Raw genomic sequence first — 16,852 nt, 5'->3', positions numbered from 1 at the left:
GGGTTGGCAGGCATTGTTAGCAAGGGTCTTTAACTTTGGAGCCATTCCCATTTGTTTGTTCTTTCTTTCTCTTTCTTCCCTTATTTCCTTTCTCCTTACATTCTTTTTGTTTGTTTGTTTTTCAAGGTAGGGTCTCCTTCTAGCCCAACTCTAAGTTGACCTAGAACTGGTAGTCTCGGGGTGGCCTTGAACTCATGGTGATCCTCCTTTCTTGCCTCCAGAGTGCTGAGGTTAAAGGTGTGTGCCACCACACCCGGCTCCTTCCTACATTTCTAACTTTTTCTTTCTCCTTTCTCCCTTCAACCTCCCTCTCTTTCTTTCCTCCTCCTTCTTCTTTTTTTGTTTTGTTTTGTTTTGTTTTCATTTTATCCAGGTCAGTTTGGGCTACAGTGAGACCCTACCTTGAAAAAAAAAAAAAACAAAAAAAAAAAACAACCAAGCTAGTGGTGGCATCTGCCTTTAATCCCAGCACTTGGGAGGTAGAGGTAGGAGGATTGCTGTGCGTTCAAGGACACCCTGAGATTACATAGCGAACTCCAGGTCACCCTGGGCTAGAGCAAGACCCTACATCAAAAAACAACAAATAAATAAATAATAAAATAAAATTGTGTGATGCATGTGATGATGTACGCCTTTAGACCCAGCACTCAGGAGGCAAAAGTAAGAGGATCACTGTGAGTTTGAGGACACTCTGAGACTATACATAGTGAATTTCAGATCAGCCTGGACTGCAGCAAGACCCTATCTCAAAAAGCCAAAAAACTAAACAAATAATAATAAATAAATTTAAGCAAAAGAGCAAGCAATAGAGGAATTGAGAATTCTAGCAGTCTCCTCTGGCCTCTACATGATACATGCTGTGCATCAAGTGCACATCTGTATACACACATGCATACACATGTGTGCACACACACCAAACATACTACACACACCAAAAATAATTAGAATAATGGGCATGATGGTGACACTGTTAGTCCTAGCTGAGGTAGGAGAACTGCTGTGAGTTCAAGGTGAGGCTGGAGCTAGAGAGTAAATTAAAGACTAGCCTGGGCTGGAGTGAGACCCTACTTTGAAAAAAGTCCAAAACAAAACAAAAAAAAAAAATTGGGGGGGGGGGGGTTGGGGAGGAGGCTCCCAAGGCCCTCCTCACCTCTTTGTACTTATTGTACTTAATTTTTCTTTCACTTGCCACATGAACTCCACAGCCTTCGTCAATTGAGTCCAGCCCATCTGGGCCTAGCATTCCCAAAATTTGTGACACCAGGGTCTGTTGCTTCTGCAAATAATGCCAGATGCTTGCACCACTTTTTTTTTTTTACTTATTTTATTTAGGAGATAGAGAAAGAGAAAGAGAGATGGCATTCCAGGACCAATAGCAACTTTGTGCACCATCTTGTGTGCATGCATTACCTTGTGCCTCTAGCTTACAAGTGGGTTCTGGGGAGTCAAATATAGGTTCTTAAGTTTTGCAGGCTGCCGGGCTCACTGGCAGGTAGGGCTGTAGGAGAGTGGGTCCCACCAGTCTCTTCCTGGGGCTGAGTGTGATGGTGAGTGTCAACGACTCAGTACCTCTCCTAGTCACCAGAGAAAAACCACACTGAGTCGGGAGACCTGTTGAAGCAGGAACTCGCTTTATTGTGACAGGCGGTTGCCTATATAATGTTGAGAACGAAGGCGGGGATCTCAGGAAAGGATGAGGTGTAAGGGCCAATAGCATATCACGACTTTTGAAATGTTTGGTTCTAAGTATGCATGGGAACTCTAACTTTTTTGTAGAAGTAGCAGGCCAGAGGCAATTTGGAGCCCTGCTGAGTCATAGCTGGCCAGAGACAGGTCGCCAAACTTTAGCTAGGTTCAGGAAGTTCCACTAGGCCTTGCGTCTGGGCTTCTCAAGGCCTAACATCTCCCCCTTTTGTTTTTGTAAGCATGGTAGAAAACATAGCCCCTGTCTATGGTTGTCCCCCTCTGGGGATCTTACCCGTCACTGGGTACCATGTATCCAGCTCATTGAGAATCCACTCCATGACCTGTCTTAGGTTGTCCCAGACTGTCTGAGATCTTACCTGTCATTGGTCAGATGGAGGGCGGAAGAGGGACACTCATATGAGGACAGCCAGTCATATGAGGAGCTTGACTCCTGAGTAGCGAGCCTATGATAATGAATTTTGACCTGATGAAGTTTTATTGCCTCTAGCCACTGGTGAATAAATTGTGTAATCTTATTAATTATACAAGGCCCAACAGTGAGGAGAAGGAGAAGGAGAAGGAGGGGCCCAAGTAGAGGGAGAAAGTAGGGTAAGAAGCCATGTAAGCCCGTCCACAGCGGGCTGTCCTGAGGTCCTGCTGCCTCCTCTACAAGTCTTCCTGGAGCCTCTTAATCTTGTCCTGGATGATTCCCGATTTATTAGCTTTGTAAAAGCAGCATTTTTCCTGTAAAAACAAGCTTATGCCTCGCTTTTCAGCCACTAGTAGATCTAGTCCCCTCTTGTTTTGTAGGACTACCTCAGCCAGGGAATCTAGCTGTTGTTGGAGATTGAGGATACTGCTGGACACAGGTTTTATGTCGCTGATCAACTGGAGAGAGAGCTTTCAGTGGAGATGGACTGCCGTACCCATCCCGGCTGTTCCAGTGGCCATGCCTGCGGTTATTCCCAACCCAATGAGTAAAGGTATCATTGGTACAGCTCTCTTAGGTCTCCCTCTGATATAATCAAAAGAGGGCATAGGGAGGGCCTCATTTCCAGGAATGATATCTACATCTGGGATTAAGGTGACTGGGGCACAAAGGTCCATCCAATTGGTGGGCAGAAAGTCAGGCCATCCCACTTCCACAAACAAACCATTCCAGAAGGCGGGCAGCATTGAGCACTGGGTTCAGTTGTGTTAAAAGTACAGAAGGAAGGATGAATGTATCCCACATCTATACTGAAATTATTAGGAGAAGGCAGGGCCCAAATGCAAGTTCCATAAGGAGACATTTGGAAAAGCTGGACAGGGATGGGGAAGGTGGCTGAGCAATTTTTTAGGGTCGTATGGGCAACTGTAGTTGTATCATTGATGATTACTGCAAGCAGCCTGGGAGGCCCAGATCAGAGGCAAAGCCAGTAATCCTCTGCAAGGGAAGGAATTGTTTGGTTTAGCAGGGTGAAGACCATTTTAGGAACAGTCCTCATGGGTAGGACACTCGCTGGAGAAGTGATTGTCAGTGTCCCCTTGTTGGGACAAATATTTTAGGTCTCTCACTGGTACCCAAATGGGTCTTTTTTCATCTTGAGAGAAAAAACATCCAAACCCTCTCCCTGCTGTGAGGAGCAGGTCTGGTCCTCTCCAGGACCCAGTCAATGGGTCCCTCCATCTTACCCAGATAGAACTGTAGGTAACGGATGAGGACCAATGTTTTTGAAAAGGGGGTAATTGTTTATCTTCTTTAGAAAAATTTAAAATAGTTAGGGTAAATAATGCCTTTTTTAGTTGGTTGTGGGGGGGGTAAGGATTTCCCCTTTTGTTTTTGTAATTGAGACTTGAGAGTCTGATTATATCTTTCAACGATAGCCTGGCCCTGGCGGTTGTATGGGATGCCTGTGGAATGTGAGATTTTCCAGGTCTGGAGAAAATCTACAAAGGCCTTGCTTATGAAGCAGGGGCCATTATCTGTTTTAATTTGGTCAGGTAGTCCAAGGGTGGCAGAGCATTGAAGCATATGCTAATAGCATGTTTAGATTTTTCCCCGGCATGTGCCGATGCCCAGCTGGCACAGGGAAAGGTATCGACTGAAAGAAAAATATATTTAAGCTTTCCAAATGGAGAATAGTGTGTGACATCAATTTGCCAAAGATGATTAAGGTGGAGCCCTCAAGGATTGCTTCCTGTAGTTTGAAGGAAGGTACTTGGAGGAAAGGCTGACAAGACTTACAAGTTCAGACAACTTTTTAAAGGTCCTTGACTGGTACCTGTGTAAACCTGTGCTTGAGACCTCTCTAGTTGACATGGGTCAATAAGTGGAAATGTGTAGCTTCTGTAATAGTATTACACTGAGGCATAGAAGCCATCTTATCAGCCAAATTGCTTCCTCGAGAGAGAAATCCTGGTAAGTTTTGATGACCCCTGAGATGTTGAAGAAAAATGTGGTTAATTCTTTGTTTGAGTAGGGAATGAGCTTGAATCATCAGAGGAGATATAGGGTTGGAGTCCAGTCTAATATGGGCCTCAACCAGGTTGGGTAATAAATCAACAACATAAAGGCTGTCAGAAAACAAGTTAAACGGCTCTTGAATAGTGTCCAAAGCTAGAATGACAGCAAATAGTTCTTTGAATTGTGCTGACCCCTCAACCTCATGGGAGACTGACCTTATGAGCATAGGCTCTTTTTTCTGTTTTAAGAGAGGGTAAACAACTAGGGAAGCCCCCAAGTGCCCTCCATCAGTAAACATGGTAAGAAAGTCAGGGTTAGGTTGAGACAGAAAAAGTCTGGGGGGTTTCCATTCTAACCTGGAGAAAGAACTCATCCATTTGTGGGGGCCACAATGGCAATCAGTTTTACCTAGAAACCCCTCGAGAGCTGTAGCAACTCTGTTATTATTTCTCTGAAGCCAGGTGAAATCTGTTATCTTAAAGGGAGTGACAATAAGGTGAGGTTCTGTGCCAAACAACCAACAACCGGACAGAGGTGTCTCTGCCCTCGATAATGCAATCAGCAACCTGGTTGGTCATAGAATAAACTCTTGGGACCCCAACGATTGAGAGGCGAACCCATTGGATGAGCTAACCTTCCTGGGCCAACAGTGTGGTGCATAATTTTTCCCCAGAGAAAATGTAGAGGGAGATGGGTAAATCAGGATTGAACCTCTTTAGGGCTACAGCATTTATAGCCTGTTGTAAAAATTTGTTGATGACGAGGGGACAAAATTACCTGAGAGGAGAAGTTAAGATCCTTTAGGAGGTCAAACAAAGGGGACAGCTCTTCAGTAGTTATGGGTATCCAAGACCTCATCCAATTAATTTCTCCCAATACCTTTTGGAGCTGGGGTAGAGTATAATAAGAATCCTGAATATGAAGTTGAGGTTTGACAGGAGAAACAGTATCAAGGGATAGTACAGAGCCCAAAATCTTAAAGGGAGGGACAGTCTGAATCTTTTCAGGGGCTACCTTAAAGTCATTGGCCTGTAAAATGGCAAAGCATTTGGCAGTAAGGTCTTGGAGATCAGACGGGTTGGAACAACCTAAGATTATATCATCCATATAAATATAGAATAAAATATCAGAACAGCCAATCAAAGAAGAAAAGATATATAGTACTGACATATGGGGGGCTATTGGCCATGCCTTGGGGCAGGACGGCCCATTCAAACCTTAAGTCTGGCCCACAAAAATTAGTTGAGGGTATAGAAAATGCAAATTTTTCAACATCATCTGGATGTAATAGGATAGAAAAGAAACAATCTTTAATATCAATAATAGTTAGATAATAAGTGTTGGGGATGGCTGGAATCCAAGGGAGTCCTCTATGGGAGGTCTCAAGCACAGGTTTATTTTTCTTAAATCATGTAAAAGTCTTCAAAAACAGGGGAATTCCAAGGGCTTATTGAAGGCCGTGTATGTCCCAAAGCTAGCTGTTGTTTAACTACCATATGAAGATGTTGGAGTTTAGGGGTAGGTATAAGCCACTGCTCAACCCACACGGGGTCCCCAGGTACCCATTGAATTTTTGGCACTGGGGAGTGAGCAGTGGCCCTTAGAATTGGGGGTGGACCTGAGAGTGTTTTTGTCTAAACTTTTCAAAATGAGGGTCATTTCTGTGGTTAGGGAAGCTGGCCCATCCTTGTTCAAACTGTTGTTCATATTCTTCCTGGTCTAGTACCCCTCACAGAAGACCTTGTGATCAGTGGTGATCAGCTTCTCCAAGCATATCCTGACCTAGGAGGTTGGTCGTTAGGCCGGACACCACCAGAGGGCGCAACTCCCCATGGTTACCATCAAGATCAGTCCAGGGCTGCCAGTTAGCCGTTTCCCAGGATGTTGACTGTCCGCCCACACCAAGTAAAGGCGGACCAGGGACTAACTGCCATGAAGGAGGGACTTCCTCCTTTCTAATTACAGTGTGATCAGTCCCACTGTCAATGAGGAACTCGAAAGTTTTCCACCAACCATCAGGGTAACTTTTGGCCTTAGTCCCAGAATCAGGGGTACGTTCCAGTGTGTCCTAGCCACCTTCTTCCCCTTATTTAACCGGGCTGGGGATAGCCCCTGGGGGAGTTTAAAGGCTCACCCTGAAGGCTGAACTTGGATTTGACCCAGTAGAACCCCTTCTTGTACCTGGGGCAAGGGGTATGAGGCACGTTAGGGGCCACAGGGACTATTGGGGTAATTTTTGCCCGATTGGGGCACTCCCTTTTAAAGTGACCCTCTTTGCCGCACCCAAAACAAGATCTCTCCTTTTTCCCTGAGGTCTGTTGGAGGGCACAGACCAGGGCGGCCATATCCTCATGGCGGGAGCTCTGTAAGGCCAACACCATGGCCCTCGCCTGATGGGAGCTGGATCCCACGTCTTTGGTGGCTATAATCCACTTACACATACAGTGATCTTTTAGCCCAGCACAGGCCAACTTATGGTCACTCGTCATGCCTTCCCAGACCAGCATTTTAATGTACTGGTCTCGCAGGGGGCCAGGGGGAACCTTTCTTTGTAGACTTTTTTCAACCCTCTCTATGAAGGTAGTCAAGTCGTCACTAGCTTTTTGTGTGATTCCTGTGATGGGGGGCTCATATGGGCCTTCCTCCAGTTTCCTCCATGCGGCCATTCCGAAAGCCTGCACCTGATCCCAGTATGGATGAGAGATGGCAGCTTGCTGGAGGCCCATGGAAAATGCATCAGCAGTGCCCAGAGCATGCCGAAGGTGATTGGGACTGGGGGCTGAGTGGCCTGATTCTGCTCAGCCTGAATACACTCACCCTGAAAGAAGGCACACCACTTTATGTACAGGGGGCCAGAAAGAATGGCTTTAGCAAGGTTTTTCCAATCTTGGGTGGTACACTGATGATGAGCCAAACCCTGGAGGATGGTCTCCGCCCAGGGGGAATTAGGTCCATCCTCTGACACAGCCTTTTTAAGGTCCTTTAGATCATGAGCCTCCCAGAGGTACAAGCAGGGGGGCAATTACCGCCAGGGTTAACATTGACAGGGAAGAGGTTGGTTGTTTCTTCCCCGGGGGTGCCATCCCCATAGTAGGATGGAGGTGCTGAGGGGGTCTGAAAAGGATTGGTCTGAAAAGGATTTGTAGGGGGACCTAGGGGTGTAGGATTCTTAGAGGGCCAAGGAGCGCTTCCAAAGGGGTCTAGGGGTGGATACAAGGGCTCAGGCCAGTACAAGGGATTTGGGTTGGACAAGGACTGCCCCATAATTTATGAGGGTACACTTACCCGCAGAGTGATTGGCCCGTCAGCGTTCTTCCGTCGGAGAGATGCCCCACGTTGGGCACCAGTCTGCCTGGCTCACCGGCAGGTAGGGCTGTATGAGAGCCAGTCCTGCCGGTCTCTTCCTGGGGCTGAGCGAGATGGTGAGTGTCGACGACTCAGAACTTCTCCTAGTCCCTGGAGAAAAAACACACTTGTTGAAGCAGGATCTCACTTTATTGTTACAGGCAGTTGCCTATATCATGTTGAGAATGAAGGCGGGGATCTCAGGAAAGGATGAGGTGTAAGGGCCAAAAACATATCGTGACTTTTGAAATGTTTGGTTCTAAGTGCCGGGGAACTCTTTTGCAGAAGTAGCAGGCCAGAGGCAATTTGGTGTCCTACTGTTATAACTGGCCAGAGACAGGTTGCCAAACTTTAGCTAGGCTCAGGAAGTTCCACTAGGCCTCGCGTCTGGGCCTCTCAAGGCCCAACAGGAGGCAAGCACCTTAACCGCTAAGCTATCTCTCCAGCCCTGCACCCCTTTTTGCATATGACTTTATGCAGATGCTGGGGAACTAAAGACAGGCCAACAGACTTTGTAAGCAGTTCCTTTTATTTCATTTATTTATTTGAAAGAGAGAGATATACAGAAATAGGTAGGTAGGGGGAGAGAGAGAGAGAGAGACACTAGATATACCAGGCCTGAGGCATCAAACCTGGGTCCTTAGGCTTCACAGGCAAGTACCTTAACCATTGAACCATCTCTCCAGCCCCCCTTTTTATAAAAGGCTAGGGAGATGGCTTGGGTCAGCAATTAAAGACAGGGTCTCACTATATAGTTCAGTCTGGCCTGGAACTTATCATGATCTTCCGGACTCAACCTCTCCAAGACAAAGGTTTACTTGAGAGATGGAGTGAATGAATGAAGCCTATTTTCTGCCCAATCTCAAACTCCCACCACTCTGCTATCTTCATGTACAAAATAGGCCTTAGAGGGAAGCAGTAGAGGTGAGGATTGAAGTGCTGGTGGACCTTTGGCTTCACATTCAGAGTACTGATCTTGAGGCACACCACAATTGTGAGATCAAAAGAACTGAACTAAAACCTTAATTGTTTAACTATATTGAGAATTGAGCTAAAGTTTCTCAGGCATTCTTCCAGGGGAACACTGAATAGAGGGAGTGGCTCTGACTTCTAGAACATGCTGATATCTTCCTTGCCTTTTGTTATCTGTTGTTTTCGCAGCTTGGACTATTTGTACTTTGTCATTCTTCACTTATCAAAGCTACCACCTCACCAAGTCCTTTCCCCACCATTCAGTTCCAAATGTCTCTTTTTTGTTTTCTATTCCATCACCCAATATTGTCCAGTTGATTTTATTTTATTTATTTTTTAACATTTTTTTCTTTTCAAAATTTTTTTTATTTTTTATATTTTCTCAATTTTTATTAACATTATCCATGATTATAAAAAGTATCCCATGGTAATACCCTCCCACCCCCACTTTCCCCTTTGAAATTCCATTCTCCATCATATCCCCTCCCCATCTCAATCAGTCTCTCTTTTTTTTTTTTTAAATATTTTTTGTTCATTATTTATTTATTTATTTGAGAGCGACAGACACAGGGAGAAAGACAGATAGAGGGAGAGAGAGAGAATGGGCGCGCCAGGGCTTCCAGCCTCTGCAAACGAACTCCAGACGCGTGCGCCCCCTTGTGCATCTGGCTAACGTGGGACCTGGGGAACCGAGCCTCGAACCGGGGTCCTTAGGCTTCACAGGCAAGTGCTTAACCGCTAAGCCATCTCTCCAGCCCAATCAGTCTCTCTTTTAATTTGATGTCATGATCTTTTCACCTCTTATGATGGTCTTGTGTAGGCAGTATCAGGCACTATGAGGTCATGGATATCCAGGCCATTTTGTGTCTGGAGGGAGCACGTTGTACAGAGTCCTACCCTTCCTCTGGTTCTTACAGTCTTTCTGCCACCTCTTCTGCATTAGACCCTGAGCCTTGGAAGGTGTGATTCAGATGTTGCTCAATCAAATTTGTTTTTATATTAACAACTTCCATGACTATAAAAAATATCCCATGGTAATGCCCTCCCCCTCTCACCTTCCCCTTTGAAACTTCATTCTCCATCATATCCACCCCCCTCAATCAGTCTGTCTTTTATTTTGATGTCATGATCTTTTCCTCCTATTATAATGGTCTTGTGTTGATAGTATGAGGTCATGGATGTCCAGGTCATTTTGGGTCTGGGGGAAGCATGTTGTAAAGTGTGCTACCCTTCCTTTGGCTCTTACATTCTTTCTGCCACCTCTTCTGCAATAGATGCTGAGCCTTGGAAGGTGTGATAGAGATATTGCAGTGTTGAGCACTTTTGTCACTTCCTTCCAGCACCATGATGCCTTCTGAGTCATCCCAAGGTCACTGCCATCTGAAAAGAGAATATTCTCTACAAAAAGTGAGGGTAGAATTAATATAAGGGTATGAACATTAGGAGAAGTGCTTACTGGGCAGTTTGATAAGCATAGTACATACATTTAGCAAGACAGCAGCAGATGTTACATCCCTAGGGCTCATGACTACTCCTATTTAAAGTTTTCAGTATCAGTGATGTATTCCCTCCCATGGAGCAGGCCTCCAATCCAATTAGAAGGCAGTTGGTTTCCACCATGACAGATGTGCCACTATTGCACCTGTTGGCTCATTTGGTCTGGCTGCCCAAATATAAGGCTTGCAGTGTCCAGTGTTGCATATCATCTCTGGTGATTTCCCTTTCTCCCACTGAACTGCATGTAGAATGGCTTCTTCCAGCTTTCTGTCAGCTGGTCTATATGGAGGAGGTTGTCAACTCAGTTCCACAGGATTTCTCAGTGGCCTTGCAGCCCAGGTATGTGGAGTCTTCATCAATAGGGTCCTGGTGGGAAACCAAGGGCCTCAGCAATGGCCTATAATGTTTTGGGGGCATCAGGGACCTCCCTGGCCAACAACTCACTGGAAGGTATCCCATCCCTGGCACTGAAATTTTTCTAGCAATAATCTATAGCTCCTGAGTATTCAATTGTCCAAAAAAGTAGGTTTCCATATGATTTATTTATATCCTCTTAGATTTTGATTAGTCCTCTCTCCACCTTTTCCTTTTACTCAGTCTCTTCCCTGACCTCACTTTGAGCCTTTTCACCCCCATTAATCTATTCTTCTACTTATATATATGCAATACCACCCTATAAAATACCCCCTCCCTTCCTTTCACTTCCCTTTATATCTCTGTGGTGGTTTGATTCAGGTGTCCCCCATAAACTTAGGTGTTCTGAATGCTAGGTTCCCAGCTGATGGAGATTTGGGAATTAACGCCTCCTGGAGGGCGTGTATTGTTGGGGGCCGGCTTATGGGTATTAAAGCCAGTTTTCCCTTGCCAGTGTTTGGCACACCCTCCTGTTGCTGTGTCCACCTTATGTTGGCCAGAGGGTGATGTCCACCCTCTGCTCATGCCATTGTTTTCCCCTGCCATCGTGGAACTTCCCCTCGAGCCTGTAAGCCAAAATAAATCTCTTATTCCCAGAAGCTGTTCTTGGTTGGGTGATTTCTACCAGCAATGCGAACCAGACTGCAACAATCTCTTTTCTAGTTTACTGGCCTTTGGTACTGAGTTTTCTTCCTACTCACACAGAAGTCCAATCATGTGTAGCTAGGATCCACATATGAGAGAGAACATGTGACACTTGGCTTTCTGGGCCTGGGTTACCTCACTTAGTATAATCCTTTCCAGATCCATCCATTTTCCTGCAAATTTCATAACTTCATTTTTCTTTTTCTGCTGTGAACTCCATTGTATAAATGTGCCATATCTTCATTATTCACTCCTCAGTTGAGGGACATCTAGGCTGGTTCCATTTCCCAGGTATTGTGAATTGAATGGCAATAAACATGGTTGAGCAGTTATCTCTAAGGTAATGAGATGAGTCCATAGGATATATGCCTAGATGGCTATAGCTGGGTCATATGGTAGATCTATTTTTAGCTGTCTTAGGAACTTCCACACTGATTTCCACAGTGGCTGGACAGATTGCATTCCCACCAGCAGTGTAGAAGGGTTCCTCTTTTTCCACATCCCTGCCAGCATTAATAGTCATTTGTTTTCAAGATGGTAGCCAATCTGACAGGAGTGAGATGGAATTTCAATGTGGTTTTAATCTTCATTTCCCTGATGACTATGTATGTAGAATATTTTTCACATGCTTATATGCCATCTGTATTTCCTCTTTTAAGAACGCTCTATTTAGTTCCGTAGCCCATTTTTTTTATCTTTTCACAATTTTTATTAACATTTTCCATGATTATAAAAAATATCTCATGATAATACCCTCCCCCCACGCATTCCCCTTTGAAGTTCCATTCTCCATCATATTACCTCCCCATCTCAATCATTATACTTACATATATACAATACCAACCTATTAAGTACCCTCCTCCCTTCCTTTCTCTTCCCTTTATATCTCCTTTTTAACTTACTGGCCTCTACTACTAAGTATTTTCCTTCTCATGTAGAAGCCCAATCATCTGTAGCTAGGATCCACATAAGAGGGAGAACATGTGGTGCTTGGCTTTCCGGGCCTGGGTTACCTCACTTAGTATAATCCTTTCCAGGTCCATCCATTTTTCTGCAAATTTCATAACTTCATTTTTTAAAAATTTTTTTTATTTATTTGAGAGCGACAGACACAGAGAGAAAGACAGATAGAGGGAGAGAGAGAGAATGGGCACGCCAGGGCTTCCAGCCTCTGCAAACGAACTCCAGACGCGTGCGCCCCCTTGTGCATCTGGCTAACGTGGGACCTGGGGAACCGAGCCTCGAACCGGGGTCCTTAGGCTTCACAGGCAATCGCTTAAACGCTAAGCCATCTCTCTAGCCCATAACTTCATTTTTCTTTACTACTGAGTAGAACTCTATTGTATAAATGTGCCATATCTTCATTATCCACTCATCAGTTGAGGGACATCTAGGCTGGTTCCACTTCCCAACTATTATAAATTGAGCAGCAATAAACATGGTTGAGCATGTACTTCTAAGGAAATGAGATGAGTCCTTAGGATATATGCCTAGGAGTGCTATAGCTGGGTCATATGGTAGATCAATCTTTAGCTGTTTTAGGAACCTCCACACTGATTTCCACAATGGCTGGACCAGACTGCATTCCCACCAGCAGTGTAGAAGGATTCCTCTTTTTCCACATCCCCACCAACATTTATGATCATTTGTTTTCATGATGGTAGCCAATCTGACAGGAGTGAGATGGAATCTCAATGTAGTTTTAATCTGCATTTCTGTGATGACTAGTGATGTAGAACATTTTTTTAGATGCTTATATGCCATTTGTATTTCTTCCTTTGAGAATGCTCTATTTAGCTCCATAGCCCATTTTTTGATTGGCTTGTTTGATTTCTCATTATTTAATTTTTTGTACTTTGTACATCCTATATTCTGTAGGTTGCCTCTTTGCTTTATTCACAGTGTCCTTTGCTGTACAAGATCTTTGTAATTTCATGAGGTCCAAGTGGTAAACCTGTGGTTTTATTGCCTGAGCAACTGGGGTTATATTCATGATGTCTTTGCCAGGAACAATATGTTGAAGGGTTTCCCCTATTTTATCCTCTAGTAGTTTCAGAGTTACAGGTCTGATGTTAAGGTCTTTAATCCATTTGGACTTAATTCTTGTGCATGGAGAAAGAGAAGAATCTATTTTCATCCTTCTACAGATACATATCCAGTTTGCCCAGCACCGTTTGCTGATGAGGTTGTCTTTTCTCCAATGAGTATTTTTGACATTTTTATCAAATATCAGGTGACTATAGCTATCCTGACTTACCTCTGGGTCCTCTATTCTGTTCCACTGATCTACTTGTCTGCTTCTGTGCCAGTACTATGCTGTTTTTGTTACTACGGCTCTGTCGTATAAGTTAAAATCAGGTATGGTGATACCACCAGCCTTATTTTTGTTGCTCAGTATTGTTTTAGGTATTTGAGATTTTTTATGATTCCAAATGAATTTTTGGATTGTTTTTTCTATTTCTGTGAATAATTCCATAGGAATTTTAATGGGGATTGCATTAAATGTGTAGATTGCTTTTGGTAAGATTGCCATTTTCACAATATTGATTCTTCTGATCCAGGAACAAGGAATGGTCTTCCATTTCCTAGTGTCTTCTGCAATTTCTTGCTTGAGAGTTTTAAAGTTTTCATTGTAGAGATCCTTCACTTCCTTGGTTAGGTTTAGCCCAAGGTACTGTACTTATTTACTTATTTTGATGCAATTGTGAATAGGAGTGATTCTCTGATTTCATCCTCTGTGCATTTGTTTTTAGCATATAGGAAGGCTAATGATTTCTGTATCCTGCTACATGGCTATAGGTATTTATCAGCTCTATCAGTTTGCTGGTAGAGTCTTTAGGGTCCTTTATGTATAGAATCATGTCATCTGCAAATAATGATAACTTGATCTCTTCCTTTCCAATTTGTATCCCTTTTATGTGCGTTTCTTGCCTTATTGCTATGGCTAAGACTCCTAGTACTATATTAAATAAAAGTGGGGCAGTGGACACCCTTGTCTTGTTCCTGATTTTAGTGGCAAAGCTTCCAATTTTTCCCCATTTAGTAATATGTTGGCTATAGGCTTGTCATAAATAGCCTTTATTATATTGAGATATGTTCCTTCTATTCCCAGTCTTTGTAGGACTTTTATCATGAAGGGATGTTGGATTTTGTCAAATGCTTTTTCTGCATCTAATGCAATGATAATGTGATTTTTGTCTTCAGTTCATTTATATAATGTATTACATTTATCAATTTGTGTATGTTGAACCATCCCTGCATCTCTGGGATAAAGCCTGCTTGGTCAGGGTGAATGATCTTTCTGATATATTCTTGTATTCTGTTTGCCAACATTTTGTTGAGAATTTTTGCATCTATGTTCATGAGGGAAATTGGTCTGTAATTTTCTTTTTTTTTTTTTGTCTATCTTTGCCTGATTTTGGTATCAGGGTGATGCTGGCTTCATAGAAGGAGTTTGGTAGGATTCCTTCTTTTTCTATTTTATGGAAAAGCTTAAGAAGCAATGATGTTAGTTCTTCCCTGAAGGTCTGGTAAAATTCAGCAGTGAATCCATGTGTGCCTGGACTTTTTTTAGTTGGGAGATTTTTGATAACTGCTTGGATCTCCATACTTGTTATAGGTCTGTTTAAGTGATTTATCTCATCCTGATTTAATTTAAGTAGGTCATATAAATCTAGGAAATCATCCATTTCTTTCAGATTTTTCATACTTAGTGGAGTATATGTTTTTATAGTATGTCCGTATGATTTTTTCAATTTCTATGTTGTCTGTTGTGATGTTGCCTATTTCCTCTCTAATTTTATTAATTTGTGTCTCTTCTCTCTTTCTGGTTTTTTTTTTGTTTTTTTTTTTTTTTTTGCTAAGGGTTTATCAATCTTGTTTATACTTCAAAGAACCAACTCTTTGTTTCATTGATTCTTTGGATTTTTGTTTTGCTTCTATTTTATTAATTTCTGCCCTAATCTTTATTATTTCTTCCTATTTACTGATTTTTGGTTTGCCTTGTTCTTCTTTTTCCAAGGCTTTAAAGTGAAGCATTAGGTTGTTTACTTGCGACCTTTCTAATTTCTTAATATAGGCATTTAAAGCTATAAATTTCCCTCTTAAGACTGCCTTCATTTTGTCCCAAAGACTTTGGTATGTTGTGTTCTCATTATCATTTGACTCTATGAATTTTTTGATTCCTTCTTGATTTCTTCATTGACCCATTCATCATTTAGTAGTGTATTGTTTAGTTTCCATACTTTTGTGTATGTGCTATAGCTTTTCTTGCTACTGATTTGTAGTTTGATTCCATTATGGTCAGATAAAATGCTAGGAATTATTTCAATTTTCCTGTATTTGTTAAGATTTGCTTTGTGTCCTAATATATGGTCTATTTTAGAGAATGTTCTGTGTGCTGCTGAAAAGAATGTATATTCTTCAGCATTTTGATGAAATGTCCTGTATATATCTGTTAGGTCCATTTGTTCTATGACCTCATTTAATCCAGATTCTTCTCTGTTTATTTTTTGCTGTGATGACCTGTCAATTGATGAGAGTGGGGTGTTGAAGTCCCCCACTACCACTGTGTTTGGTGTTATCTGTGACCTTAGTTCTCATAGTGTTTGTTTGATGAAGTTGGGAGCCCCCATGTTAGGTGCATATATGTTTAGGATTGTAATGTCCTCCAGTTGGAGAGTGCCTTTAATCAGTATAAACTGACCTTCCTTATCTTTCCTAACTAATGTTGGACTGAAATCTACCTTGTCACATATTAGGATAGCAACCCCTGCTTGTTTTCTAGGCCCATTTGCTTAAAACACCGTTTTCCAACCTTTCACCCTAAGATAGTGTCCATCCTTTGTAGAAAGGTGAGTTTCTTGGAGGCAACAAATTGAACGATCCTGCTTTTTTTTTTTTAGAAACGCAAGAGCACAAATACACTTTTATTTATTGACTTTTCTTAAATCTTTGAAGGGTACAGCATCATACGTATTCTGTGTCCAATGGCCTTGGCAGAAAGGTTGCTTCGGAATTTGGCTCATACCATGCCACTGTTTCCATGGGCTCAAGTTACCTTTCCCCAGATGACTCTTGTTTTATTAGGTTTGCCACCAGGAATCACTGTATTGTTGGTTTTTTGTTTGTTTGTTTGTTTGTTTGTTTGTTTGTTTGTTTTTTTTGGTTTTTTGAGGTAGGGTCTCACTCTGGTCCAGACTGACCTGGAATTCACTATGGAGTCTCAGGGTGGCCTTGAACTCACGGCGATCCTCCTACCTCTGCCTCCCGAGTGCTGGGATTAAAGGCGTGCGCCACCACGCCCGGCTTACTGTATTGTTTTTTGCTTTGTACACATAAGCACATCTCTTGCTCAGTAGAATTCAGTTTCATGTCGGGCATAAACACCTTCAATTTTAAGAAGTGCAGTGTGCTCTCTTTGGTTCCAGAAACCCCGCTTATAGCCAGCAAAAATGGCCTTGCACCAGAGCCTCCTAGACATATTTATGCCTTTTAGAAGTCTGTTACCAGCAGGCCTGCACAGGGACCAAGATGGTGGAAAAGAATGATCCTGCTTTTTAACCCAGCCTAGAAACCTATGTCTTTTGGTTGGGGCATTGAGGCCATTGCTATTAAGAGATATTATTTTTAAAAAAAGAGAGATATTATTGAAAGGTATGTATTTATTTTTGCCATTTTTTTTGTAGTTCTTCTGGTTTTAACTCTGCTCTCTCTTATGTTAACTAGCATTTGAGTATGGCTTGCTTGTTTTCGTGGTAGGGTCTCATTCTAGCTCAGGTGACCTGGAATTCACTATGTAGTCTCAGGGTAGCCTCAAATTGACAACAATCCTCCTACCTCTGCCTC

The 16,852-nt window shown here is 42.8% G+C and overlaps 1 pseudogene; it reads right to left on the bottom strand.

Annotated features, from left to right (window-relative positions):
• Positions 1-15,926: 15,926 nt before the first annotated feature.
• Positions 15,927-16,487, bottom strand: LOC105944114 (annotated as a pseudogene).
• Positions 16,488-16,852: the final 365 nt, after the last annotated feature.

This window comes from Jaculus jaculus, chromosome 7 (genome assembly GCF_020740685.1).
Source record: "Jaculus jaculus isolate mJacJac1 chromosome 7, mJacJac1.mat.Y.cur, whole genome shotgun sequence".
Classification (NCBI taxonomy): domain Eukaryota; kingdom Metazoa; phylum Chordata; class Mammalia; order Rodentia; family Dipodidae; genus Jaculus; species Jaculus jaculus.
This window is presented reverse-complemented; position numbering and strand designations above follow the sequence as displayed.